The sequence below is a fragment of the Panthera pardus genome, unplaced genomic scaffold, assembly GCF_024362965.1.
Source record: "Panthera pardus isolate Hobbes unplaced genomic scaffold, ASM2436296v1 HiC_scaffold_2, whole genome shotgun sequence".
Classification (NCBI taxonomy): Eukaryota; Metazoa; Chordata; class Mammalia; order Carnivora; family Felidae; genus Panthera; species Panthera pardus.
This window is the reverse complement of record NW_026526765.1, coordinates 40147332-40161489: the sequence shown is the minus strand read 5'-3', so window position 1 is coordinate 40161489 and position 14158 is coordinate 40147332. Positions and strand designations below refer to the sequence as shown.

Here is a 14158-nt window from a genome sequence, read left to right as displayed (position 1 = left end):
TTTGAGCTGGCAGTTAGCAGGAACTAGATGGCATTACTTTAATGGTCTCAGCATGGGGTTATCTTTCCCATGTGGTGCATAAGAGTGGTTCACAGACATTAATTTTAGGCTAGATAGTCTTAAATGTCTGTTTCAGTAAGTGACTCATGATTATTGAAAAATTCTTTGCGTGGCACAAAACTTGATGATAAAGTTTAAACCCTTGTTATCATAGGGTGAGTCAATTCTTCTTATTACAGTCTCAGACTCTTGGGACTGATTCTGTACCCTTGTTCTGGGGAATTTATCTTACAGCAGGTGATGTGGTAGCTTCCATACCTACAGATTTAAGCTATTTCCTCTGTATCCCCCATTTGCAGTCAGTGTAATTTCCAGGTGGGTGGCTCCCCTTTTGTGCCCTACCCTCTTCTTAAATTTAAAATGTCTCAAATAATCCTCTTAATTGACCAAAACTTCCTACTTTTTTTCATTACCTTTCATGGCACTTTCAACCACTTAATGTGGTTCAAATATTAGAATTGATTTTTATTTCTATTTTAGGGTTCTTTACCTTTTCCCAGGTAGATTACCCTTGTAATTCTAATTCTTGTCCTGATATCCTGTCACATCCCTACTTAAGCCTGTCTCCAGAATTAACATCATCCCTGAAGTCAAATCCAAACTTCCTATCATGTCCTGGAAGGTTTTCTGTAATCTTACTCCCACTCGTATGTCTACTTTCCCTCCCCTCTGCCCCCATCACACTGGTTCCCTCTCTGTTCTTCGCAGAAGTCGAGCTTGTTGCTGCCTCAGGACCTTTGGACTTGCTGATTCTTCTTGGAATTGTCTTTCCTCGGATGTGTATATGTCTGCTTCCATCTCTCAGCTCAGGTAGCCTCTCACATGTACCAATCAGTTCCGATTCCACCACTCTGTTTTTATATTTTCTAGATGAAATAAGCCAAAGACATGCAGTTTGAAAGACTATTTTTTATTCTGTTTATGTCCTCCCAAAGTTTTTGTTGAAGTCCTTTCTCTTAAATAGTGATAATATGTGGTAATCTATTGGATCTCTGAGTCAGTCTACAACTTTTTATTTTCCTTCACCTCAAAAAAATGGTATTCCTCTCACAGAAAACACTGTGTCGAAGCCCTTATGTATCTCATAGGTACCTACAACATTGGCTTTCCTTTCTGCATAGGTGTGCTTTTCCAGTTACATTTTTCTTCATTTTCCAAAATCTTTTTAATATGAGTACTCAGTACTCATGTTACTGGATGTGTGACACCAGAATCCTGCATGTGTATGTGTTTATCACACACATTGTATGTGCTTACTAAGTCACCTGATGGGTGGGGGCTTTCAGTACATCCAAATTAAGATTGTTCTCTCCTGGAGAACGGGGTTGTGATTCTTCTTCACTGTGTTTATAATAGTTGATAAACTATTTTTATAAATTAACTTTTTTCTAGGCATTGTGCCAGACTCTTAACAAATATGATCTCATTTAATCTTGACAACACAATGAACTAGTTACTTTTATTACCTTCATTTTACATCCAAGAAAATTTCCTTAAGGAAAATTTTCAAGGTTATGCAACAAGTAAGAGACAAAACTGAGATTTGAATCCATGTGGTTTGGCTTGGGTGCTTACCTTCTAAAGCAACTGTTTGATACAGCTGACTGCATGCCCCATAAATTCTTGGTGATTTTCACTGGCCATCTTCATTGTATCTGGAGAGAGCCATCCAACCTTGGTCTTTGCTTCCAGTGGACTGAGTGCCAATTAAGTGTTGAATAGTACCGAATATTAAAACTCAGCTCAACATATTGGTGAAAAATCTAAAGAAACAAACTAATAATTTATTAGGAACTTGAAAACACTAATGCATCTAATTTTTATATATGTATTTAATCCAGTAAAAAAAGAGGCCCTTCAACCTGGTCTGCTCTCATGAGAGTGAATTGAAGAGCCAAATTTCTAATTGTAAAAGAGAAAACATACCCACTTTAGGGAAAGAGGCATTGGACACCGAGGCTGTCATGAGACTTAGCATTAGGAAAGCACTGTGAAATTAGATTACACGTCTCTAAAAGGTAAATTGCAAATAATTTAATTTTTGACTGAGGACAGCTAGACATTTGGAATGATTCATCATCGTTTACATAAATTACTATTGTACCCCTAAAATGGCAATACTGGTTATTATTCACAGGTTAATATTAGAATAAGTGTATTTTAATACAGATACGGAAAATGACTAGTTCTTTTCTCAAAATGTTCAGTCCAGAATGCAGAGGTTGTTCTTGTTTAACCCAAGGAGCTAATGTTTGGTGCTTTGATTAAGAAATAGATCATGTAGGGGAGCCTGGGTGGCTCAGTTGGTTGAGCATCCGACTTCGGCTTAGGTCATGATCTTGCAGTCTGTGAGTTTGAGCCCCACGTCGGGCTCTGTACTAACAGCTCAAAGCCTGGAGCCTGCTTCGGGCTCTTTGTCTCCCTCTCTCTCTACCCCTTCCCCGCTCATGCTCTGTCTCTCTCTCTGTCAAAAATAAATAAACATTAAAAAAAGAAAAAAGAAATAGGTCATGTAGAACATAGAGGATGGAAGGAGGATAAGAACAGCCACCCCGTCTGCTGCAGATAAGTCAGGTTAGATGTGGCAGCCGGTACATGCTTATACCAAAATGGTAAAAGCAAAAATGAGCAAAATTTAAAAATGTTGTTCACTCAAATAATGGGCCAGGCTTTGGTAATTGACAGTATTCCTCAATTTTCTAATTTAAAATTCTGTTTTAGCATTGAACTTTTCTACTGTTGAGTAGATAGTGCATTTACACTTATTGGCATCCATAGTAGACCACTTTTAACATAATTGATTTCCCTTCGGCAAATACCATATTCTGAGGCATCAGAGCCTCAGGGATTACACCTGAATTTCAAATTTCAAGGAAACTTAAGTAATTAATATACAAAGGAATCTCACCATTCACAATTGCCTTCAACCAGTTGAGACAAGATGAGATATGATTTCTTTGCAAAAACTTTCTAGAACCACAGCTTTATTGCTTATTTTTTCATGGCAAAATATTTGTTCGTATTGACTTTCAACAGTGATCCTGCTGTCTATAAATACTGTATGACTCGTTTTCTTTTTCCACTCTCTCCTGTTTGCAGTTTAAAGTGCCACAAGCCCAAGGCACTCAAGTGAATTTTTAAAAATACCACAAACCAACTCCTATGAAATGAATAGGAAGCAAGTAATAATAACAAAATGCATGTTAGTCACAAGTGAGGTCATCTTATGTATCCAGGAAGAAAATCTTCAGTTCATATCTGTGCCTTCCATAGCTCTGGCTAGGTTTACTGTCCTAAGAATAGAACTTTGCATCCGGTGGGAAGATAAAACCTGTCAGTAGAAGATTCTTCTGATAACACAGGTCATGTGCTTATCACAACCCTCAAATGCCCAGTTCTTTTCCCTGAGATGGGGTATTCATTGGTGTCTGTCTCCTCAGTTTTTAGGAACATGTGCTATTCCAAAAAGAATGATCTTATGGCTAAGGTAATATTTATTAGGTAGATTCTGATTTTTTGTATCTGCTGAATAGGACTCTTCTATTTGTTCTGCAATTATTTATCAAGCACTTTCTATGTGCTAAGCAAAGTTGGAACAAGTTAGTAAATCTGAAAATTCAGCATAACTCTGTGACCAATAAAAAGTACAAGTAACTTAACATACGAAATTATATGCTTGTCTGATAAATGGCTATAATCTAGGTATTGAAGTTGTGTTTATTTAGCGTTTTCTTATGTTTTTGGAAATTATCCTGTCGAGCCCTCCCCTTATTGGTAGATGCTGAGATACCATGGGAAGATGGCATTTCTAATATTCTTGCCAAAGAGGGATATTAAGAAACAACAAGACCTACAGTATGAAAACTTCTGTAAATATTTCTAAGAAAAAGTGCCAAGAAGTTTCACACTATCCTACTTTAGGGCAAGTAAAATATTCCTAGAAATGAATGACTCTTATGAGATGGCAGTTAGTTTAAAATATTCTGACTCTCATCCTGGTCAATTTATTGTTGGGAAATGGCTTTCTTACTGATGTGACCAGAGTTTATAATTCTCAAAACAAAAAAACCTGCCTGGAGTGCAGGATCTTTTTCACACTACCATGAGGAAAGAAAAAGTGTGATTATCACTTTGCATTGCTTTTATCCAAAAAGAACCACGTGTGATACGGTTCGTGGCACTTTCCAATTTTTAAATCCTCGTTCATGAAAATGTGATCATGATATATTAGAAATTTGCCTCAGGTTCTATATCAATTTAACATTTTGTGTTCAAGGTTCCAATTAATGTTAAGAAATTGAATTAAATCCTTTTTCCTTACAGAATCTCCTTCTTCATAAGCCATGGTGTTAGGTTTGCTGTTCTTGGCATGGGGAATGCTTTCAATACATGACTGTTGTTTGTTTTTTTCGCCCCGTTTGTCTCCCTATAACCATATCATATGTGTGTATTCAGCTAGCTGATAGAAGAAAACTTCAGGTGAACGTGAACTTAAGTTTTCAGTTGCTATCCTCAATTTCCATTTGCTTCACAAAGAACTCTTTCATCCAAAGATCATTTCCATTTAGTGGCAGAGAAGTGCTATCATGTTTTTCTGCAGATATCAAATCGGCCTGGAATTTAGCCTTTCTTTTCCCGTTATCTTTATTGGTTCTAAGTTGTTTTTTTTTTTTTAAAGGGGGGGTGGGGTGGGGGGAGAAAGAAAAAAAATCTACTTTAAAAAATATGTTTATGTAATATACACACATGCTACAAATTTGCGTGTATACTCTACCTTTTTCATGTTTGATATACCACTTTACGTTGAACCCTTCACGAAATGTTGGTTCATTTGTCAACTTCCTTAATAAATACATATAAAAAGAGTTTTTCCTTCTTAAATGGACTTTTCAAAAGGCTCTGGATTTAATGTTACACTTGACTGAGTACAGTTCACCCTTGAACAACGTGGATTTGAACTGCACGAGTCCAGTAATATGTGGACTTTTTCGATCCAGTACTATGTATTTTCCTTATGGTTTTCTTAACATTTTCTTTTCTCTGGCCTACTTTGTTTTAAGAATACAGTGTACAATGCATATAACATAGAAAATATGTGTTAATTAACTGCTATCAGTAAGACTTCTGGTCGACAGTAGTCTGTTAGAAGTTATGTTTTAGGGGAGTCAGAAGTTACAGATTTTTCAACTAGGCGGGGGGGGGGGGGGGTTAGTGTCCCTAACCCTGCGTGGTTTAAAGATCAACTATATTTATATTTGCTGTAGATATAAATATGTATGTGTTTATAAATATATATTTATTTTTTTTCTTGAAACTTCAAACTGTATCCAGATTCTGAGAAATGGAATATTATTGTTGGCTATTCACATTAAATATGAGTAACCAGGGGCACCTGGGTGGCTCAGTCAGTTGAGCAGCCGACTTCAGCTCAGGTCATGATCTCGCGGTCCGTGAGTTCGAGCCCCACATAGGGCTCTGTGCTGACCGCTCAGAGCCTGGAGCCTGTTTCAGATTCTATGTCTCCCTCTCTCTGACCCCCCTCCATCTCTCTGACCCTCCCCTGTTCATGCTGTCTCTCTCTGTCTCAAAAATAAATAAACGTTAAAAAAAAAAAGAGTAACCATATATTGTTCAGAACTGGGAAAATAGAGTTACATGTTTCAATGAGCATAACTACATTCTTTTTGAATGTATTTGAATATAGCCCCTCAATACATTATTTGTTAATGTATTTGAATATAACCCATAGACTGACTTAGGAATTCTTATTATACACATTATTTTATTCATGGAGACATAATTGTAGCAAATATTTTTAAAACTTAACATTTTAACGTCTTATAGAAGTCAAAGTAATAAACTCTGGGTACATCCAACTTCACACTCCATGGTAGTCCTGCATTACTTTTTCTTCATCTATCTATAAAGGCACCATGACCTTCTTAAAGCATGATATTACATATTTCCCATTGATTTTTGTTTCAAAATAATTACAGATTACAGGAAATTACAAAGATAGTACAGAGGGGCTCCTGGGTGGCTCAGTCAGTTAGTTGGGCGTCCGACTTCAGCTCAGGTCACGATCTCGCGATCTGTGAGTTCGAGCCCTGCGTCGGGCTCTGGACTGATGGCTCAGAGCCTGGAGCCTGCTTTCGATTCTGTGTCTCTCTCTCTCTCTGCCCCTCCCCCGTTCATGCTCTGTCTCTCTCTGTCTCAAAAATAAACATTAAAAAAATAATTTAAAAAAAAAGATAGTACAGAGAGGTTCTCTGTACCCCCTCACCAAGTTTTCCCTGATGGTTACATTTTATAAAATTATAGTACAGTAGCAAAATTAAGAAGTTGACATTAGTATTATATGTGTATATATTTTTGTCATTTTTTTTCACATGTGTAGATTTTTGTAACCACCACCTCAATCAAGATGCAGAACTGTTTCATCACCACTAAGATCACCCTCGTGCTGCCCCTTTATAAGGTCACCCCCAATTTCTCACCATTGATGTGTTAGGGATTTAAGTATGCTATTTCAGAATTTCTTTCCTATTTTATCCCTCCATTGAAATCTCACTGTTTTGTTTTTCCTGCTCCTTGTGGGTTATTTGAACATTATTTACAATTCCATTTTGATTTATCTGTAGTGTGTTTAAGTGTGTCAATTTGTTTAGCCTTTTTAGTGGTTAATTTAAGTGTTATGTTCTGCCTCCATAACCCATCACAGTCTGCTGGTGTCAGCATTTTATAAATTTGAGTCAACTGAAGATACTGTCTTCCCGTATGTCCCTTTACCCTCCCCAGTTATAATTATCTTAACTATTTTGTCTAATTTTTTTCTGTTGTTCAAACTGAATAATTCCTATTGTTAACTCTGCAGATTCTCTCAGTTTTCCTTCATTCGAGACTGTCTTGATTTCCCCTTCATTTCTAAAGGATATTTTGACTAGATAGAGGATTCTGGCTTAATAGATCTTTTCTTTAAGCACTTGAAAATGTACCACTTCTGGCCTCCATGGTTTCTGGTGAGAAATCAGCGGCCCTTTACCTTTTATTTTGCTCCATTAGTAGAGACCTCATTTCTCTCACTGCTTTCAACCTTTCTCTTCATTTTTCAAAAGTTTAATTATGATGTGTCTCTTTGTGTTTATCAACTATTTGGGGGTTCTCTCAGCTTCTTGAATCTGTAAGTTTGGCTTTTGCCAGATTAGGAAATGTTCAGCCATTGTTTCTTCATCCTCTTCTTTCCGTCCAAAATTCCAGTGATACAAATGAGATCTCTTGTTACTGTCTCACAGGACTCTGGGATTCTGTTCATTGTTGTCACCTGTTTTCTCTGTTTTCAGACTGACAGATTTCTGTTGTTCTGTCTTTGAGTTTACTTATTCTTTCCTCTGTTCTCTTCATTCTGCTACTGAGTCTACTGATGGAGTTTTTTACTTCGCTTACTGTACTTTTCAGATCTACAATTTATTGGTCCTTCTATCTTGTGTTCAATGATAATTTCTATTTTTTTCATTTCTTTCAAGCATCTTCATAGTTGCTCATTAATGTGTTTTCATAATAGCAGACTTAAAATACCTATCAGGTAATTCTAGTTAACCTCTGTATCATCTTGGTGTTAGAGACACCATTCCAGTTGATATTTTCCTGGTTCTTGGTAGGATCTTTGACGTTTTAACTATTATCTTGCAAGACTCTGGATTTTATTTAAGTCTGTGTAGTAGACTTCCTCTGATAATGTCCTGCCTCTTCATTGCAGATGTGATTGGAAATCCAAATTCCCTAGTGGGTTTTCCTTGACACCTGGAGGGTAGGAATGTATCATTATTGCATGGCAGGGGTAGAAGTTCGGGCTTCTCAGGAGGCCTCTGCTGATACCGCCCCTTCCCCCGCCCGTGCTGGGAGAGGTAGGGGTTGCTTCTTACTGCTCAGTATGCAGAACCCCCTCAACACCACAGGGGGTTGTTGGCCTCAGTGCTGGGTGGTGATGGACGTCCAGATTCCCCATGTAGTCTCTATTGACCTGCTTGAAAGAGAAGGCACCACAGATTTTTTTTTAAAGACTGATTTTAGTATTTTAGATGGATGATACCAACTAACTTGAATAATTCCTATGTGTACTTTAGACTTTGTTGTTGTTGTTATGTTTCTTTTAGATCTAAAGATCAGTATATATTTAGTTTTGTCAGACTAGTGTTAACAAAGCTTAAAGCTTACATTTTTGACTGGTGTTGGAGCATCACATTTGAGAACTGCTAATTTGCTTTTCAGATGTGAGAAGAAGAGAATAATTGCAAAGTGTGCTGTAGATGAGAGAGTTTAATGCTTTTCTAGGTATTTGTGGAAAACAGTGAAATTATAAGTATTTTTTTTAAAGGAGGTACACAGCGCTTCAATTCTTGGCTCTTCAATTCATAACAGTCTAATTGGAAGTATTAGTTTTTGTTCTAGATTTATGACAGATTTCGTGTATCTGTGTATATAAAGACTATGTTGGCATGAGCTTTGGAATGTCCTAATATTCACATCTTTTTCATATTTTGGTGACAGATTATTTGTATTTCTGGAATTATGTGTGTATGTGATATCTGAGTTTGAAATTTAAGAATTTATAGTCTTGTAGATGTAAGTAACATAGTGATTTTATAGCCCCAATACACTCAACAGTTGTTCAACATGATATTGAGGGCCTATTAAGAAATCTTCACCCCAAATAGTAGATTGTAGGTACAGCACTCTGCAGATTTACTGAGCAGTTCTTCTTGTTTCAAAGATTCTCAGGTCAATTGCTAAGATAAATCTTTCAGAGAAACAAGGAATACCAAGGAATTACTTTAGCCTTATCTCTAAGCAAATGCAAGTCTCCTTAAATGATACTTATTTTACATACCTTGGACACCCATGGATGTAGTCATAAGTAAAATCACTTGTTAAATGTAAAATCATTGTTAGGTGACAAATTTATGTATTTCTCCATGGGATTATAGTTTAAACAAATAAAAATGTTTATCCTGTTAAGGGAGTTTCAGAATGTGTTTTATAGTTTATAGTCATAAATTAATTTTTAAAATTAAGTTGATGTATACATTTACCATTAACTTTAGTAGTGAAAATGGCAGAAGTGTTTCATTGACCAAAAACTGTTAAAAGAACGCACTAGTACCAAAATAGTAGAGAATCTGATCTCATTCCTTAGTTTAGCCTATGTACTTTATCTTACAAGCGTGTAAATCCTAGAAAAAAAGAAGATGGGGGAACTAGAATGGATTGATCACCCTGGGTGTTTAGTTCTGTTTTTTCAAGAAAAGAGAGAAACTTTCTTACCATGTTTGTTGCTTCTCTTCGCCAACTTAGGGCTCGACTTTACGGTTTGTTTAGCTGTGAAGGGATGACAGACTTGGGGGAGGGGGAGGGGGCTTAGTTTTGGAATGTAAATACATGTAGAGCTTGCCTCCTTTTGTTTAGCATCTCTTTAAACTAAGACAAAAAAAATCAGTGAATGAATGAATAGCAGCATGGTGAAATACCTAAATGTTTGAGTTAAAATTTTTGGATGTTTGAAATCCTATTTGGATCCTTTTCCCAGATCACGGTGCATTCATATGCACTCAGCAGGAAACTTCATGGAGATGCACATTTGGGCAGAAGGTCTTTGACGGTGCCTTTTTCTTAACTTGTGCCTTTTCTTCTTTAGAAAAAAGTAATGGCTTAAGTCTGACTGAAGAACAATCTTTTTTGTACGTTCCTTATAAGAATTTACTTATGGTTCACAGATCTTACCCACCATCTATGTCTGCAATCCTTGGATTTAAAATAGCACATATCCTACTGCAGACCACAGGAAACGCCAAATTAAAGACTTAAATGACACACTGCTGAAAAAGACAAAAGATGACAAATTATAAATCAGTCCGTTAAACCTCTAAAGTGAAACTCACAGGGGAAAAATGTGCGTTTGAGCCATGTATATATCTATAATGTCTTTTTTAAAGGTCTTAGCATTTTGGTGCTCAGGCAACAGGTAAACTTAGTGTTACAGTTGGGTTTGAATCCAGATTTTAAAAACACAGTGATGAACAGGGCAAATACGCCTCTTCAGTAGGTAACGCGCCAAGTTATTCTGTGGATATTTGAGCATTTATAAATTCTGTCCAGTTTATGAATATTTGCATTCTTTCTCATTTTGGAATTACTCTGAGCCTTACGTTCATTTATAGTATCGTCTAGGTGATGTGGTGGTTTATTAATTTTCCTCCTCAGGTTTGTCTTGCCATACTCAAGCCCATTCCAATTTTCTTGACTTGTAAGGAAGTAAGAGAGTGTCTTTTGTCTCTTGCTTAAGTTCTGGGGAAGGGAGCGAGAACAAGAGGCTCCGGGGGTTAATGGAAGGGTTAGAGAACAGATGGAATGGGAAGGAAAAGGAGGCCTTTTAAAAACTAGTTTTCAAAAGACCCCAGTTACTGCTTCTGGCTCATTTTTCCAAGCTTCCCTTTGGGAGGGTTTCTTTCACAAAGGCACCGAGTCCCCCTTAAACTCCGAGAGAACGTGCTCCTTCTGGGTGGTAGTGTGAGAATGTCACCGTGGGCTGGTGACATTGCAGCTGGTCGTGAAGCTATAATAATAATAATAATAGCAGAGGGAGTCCTGGCACCCCTGCTCCTGACAATTCTGAGGAGCATCGCTTGGTGTCCTGGAGGTGAGACCACTCCTTTGCCGGAAGAAGAGCCTTGCAGACGTGAACCAAGCTGAAAACTCTGAGGCACACTCATATCTCACTTGATTTCAGTTCTTTTTAAGTTCGTTGAAAAAAAGAAAAAAAACCTGGGGTGCACAAGCTTGCACATGAGTGAGCGTGCGCACACACGCACACACACACACACACACACACACACACACACACACACCATTTTGGGAAAATAGGTCAAGCCTTAGCTCTCTCTCGTGCCCAAGGGTGTGATTCTAAGGCCAAATGCCTTCTTGAAAATTCTGTGCACGTTACCCTCTTTACTGGTGTGATGTTGTTTCAGTTCCAACAGAGCAAGAGGCAACACAGGGCAGTAGGGACAAAGACAGATCAAATCAGATGCCGGAATTTAGGGCAGAAGTAGAGGGACATGACAGGACTGAGTGCTGGCAAGTTCACTTTCTTTGCTGCCATCTTCTTTTTTCTTTCCTCTGTGGTCTTGGGAAGGGTTGGTTCTTCCAACCAGAAAACAGAGCTCTTCCTTCTGAATAATTTGTTTCAAACAGAGGAGGGAAAGGTAGGTGGCAATAAATGCAAAATTTTATGGAATGTATTTTGAGAACAATTTTAAGAGATACTAAAAGACATTTGACTCACCAAACAGTAGGGAGAAAATAATCTAAATTTTTTTTAATGTTTTTATTTATTTTTGAGACAGAGAGAGACAAAGCATGAGCAGGGGAGGGGCAGAGAGAGAGGGAGACACAGAATCCGAAGCAGGCTCCAGGCTCCGAGCTGTCAGCACAGAGCCCAACGGGGGGCTCGGACTCATGGACGGTGAGATCATGACCCGAGCTGAAGTCAGACGCTTAACTGACTGAGCCACCCAGGCACCCCGGGAGAAAATAATCTGTGTGAGGGGCACCTGGGTGGCTCAGACGGTCGAGTGTCCAACTTCGGCTCAGGTCCTGACCTCACGGTTTGTGGGTTCGAACCCCACATTGGGCTGTCTGCTGTCAGCTCAGAGCCTGGGACCTGCTTTGGATTCCACGTATCTCCTCTCTCTGTGCCCTTCCCCCACTTGTGTGCACGCTCTCTCTCTCTCAAAAAATAAAAATAAATAAATAAACATTAAAAAATAATCTGTATGGAAAGTGTAAGTTACGTAAAAAATAATGACATGAGGAAATGAGAGTGCAGTTGAGTGAGATCTGTAGTGTGCTGTGACCAGCTTCGCAGCCGGAAGCAAGTAAAAGAGGTCTGACGATGTAGAGCCCCGATTTTACTGTCTGTGCAGCCCTTCTGGAGATTAATTGATGTGGGAAGGGGAGCTGGTGTTAAAGGATAGGCCACAGAACAGCTGCATAATTTGCTGGCCACGGCAATGTGAAAATGTGGGCCCTCTTTTTCAGAAATTAAGAATGTCAGGACAGCAGCAGCAATCCTTAAACCAAGCACGAGACCCTTCTCAGTGCAGACACTGCACAGGTGACATACCCATAAAGCTGGACAGTCCTATGCTTGTCCCTTGACTTAGGCACCCTATCCTGTCATCCACCAACTGCTTATTATATACTCGATGAAAGCAGCTCGATGAAAACAAGATCTGTGTGTTATACACACTCATGCACACACACACTTAGCTTTTTTTCCTAATACACATAATTCTCTAAATTAGTAAAATAAAGATTTTGGTCCAAGTTGAAGGAAAACTAGTATGTTGTAACCATTGGAAAATTTTACCATGTCGATTGTGAAATGATTAATGCAACATTATTAAAAATTCTCCCAACTCTAAAATTCTGTGATTCTAACATATATAATCATTTATATGAAGATATAATTTAAAATCGTAGCTAGTGTTTCGTTTTAATAAAATGTACAAATAAAATAATATTTTAATAAAATAGTAACTCATGGATGTAAGGGAGATATTGAAAACATTTAGTATTAGAAAAAACTTCGATTTTATGGCTTATATGTTTGTAATTTGGAAAATGAAGATAAAATGGGTTAGCTTTCTATAATCAAGTTTTCAGAACTAATAGAAATGCCTTTTTTTTTAAGATTTTATTTTTAAGTAATCTCTACATCCAAAGTGGGGCTCGAACTCACAGCCCCAAGATCAAGAGTCACATGCTTTAATGACTGAGCCAGCCAGGCGCCCCACTAATAGAAATGTCCTAAAACTGAATAAAAGAAATAAAAAGAAAAATGTTAGCTTTGGTTATTAGTTTTTTTAACTTACAACTGGGGTCAGTGCCACCAGAGAGTGTTAATGCAAGTCTTCAACTGTTCAAAAGAAAAATGTTAGCTTTTATTATTATTTTTTTTTTCACCTATAGCCTGGGGTTAATGCCACCAAGTGGGTATTAAATTAATGCGTGTCCTCAACCATTCGAGGCAAGACTTAAATTTTACTGTCCTTAGAGATATAAAGGAGAATGACCAAGTGAGTCAATGAACTGAAATCAGAGCAGGAGAGAGTACAGCTGGATGTTTACAAGCATGGAGCCTATGAAACAATAAAATACCATAAGGTGTATGGACAAAGTGTGGAATCGTTGTTTCTGGATAACTTCAGTAATATGTACAAGGATGGACAATATCTTCTCTTGTTTATCTTCCAGAGCTCTGATTTGCACTGAAACATTACAAGGATGTAAAAGGATTTTGTAATGTATATGTGTCATTTTAGGCACACATATAAATCCATGTATTGAAAATAAGTGGTTATTTTTATATAAAAAGATGGTATTTTGTTAATAACCCTCTAGAAATGCTACTTTAAAATTACGGTATCTGGTCTAGTCTCTACCTGCTCGTTCAAGGCCACAGCAAAGTCAGTTTGCCATTCTCACCCCCACTGCCTTTGGTAGGGTGACCGTTCAGGCTTCTGTTCCCTGATTTCTCTAGTTGGGCAAGTCTGTACCTTAGGTTGTCTTAGGCGAAATGGTTTCTTAGAAATGAAGTTGAAAATGGAGCTCCTGGGATTTCTCACTCCAACTGCCTTTCTAATCACCACATCCAGTTTCTTCTACTCATGAAGAATAATATTTCCAAAAATTACACTTTTTTTGTTATTTAAAAAAACAAACAAACCACAAAACTCTTTTCTGACAACAAGAGAAATGTGCTCATTTTTTAAAATATACTCCTTACAGAGAAAGGGCATATAGGAAATGTAAGTTCTCCATGATCTAACTTCCTTGAGATAATAATGATGAGGTTTGGTGAAACATTTTATAATCAATAAAGCAACAATTTAAGAACTCCAGGATATTGAATTCACAGTTTATATTTCTTTAGATTGACTATCTTCTAGGACAACTTCTGACAAGACCACTGTTCTTTAAGATATGGAGACCTGATCTTATATGGTTCACTCGGTCCACAGAGGGGTTTTTCAACCCTCTG

At 37.6% G+C, this 14158-nt stretch overlaps 1 protein-coding gene across 8 annotated transcripts in view; it reads left to right on the top strand.

Annotated features, from left to right (window-relative positions):
- ARL15 (ADP ribosylation factor like GTPase 15) overlaps positions 1-14158 on the top strand; it is a 553398-nt gene that overhangs the window by 418683 nt on the left and 120557 nt on the right. The window contains exon 6 of one of the 8 annotated variants that reach the window (XR_008423696.1): positions 769-870. The exons of the other annotated variants lie outside the window; for them this stretch is intronic. The gene's annotated coding sequence lies outside the window, so the exon portion shown is untranslated. The remainder of the gene's footprint in view (positions 1-768; positions 871-14158) is intronic. 8 annotated transcript variants of the gene reach the window in all.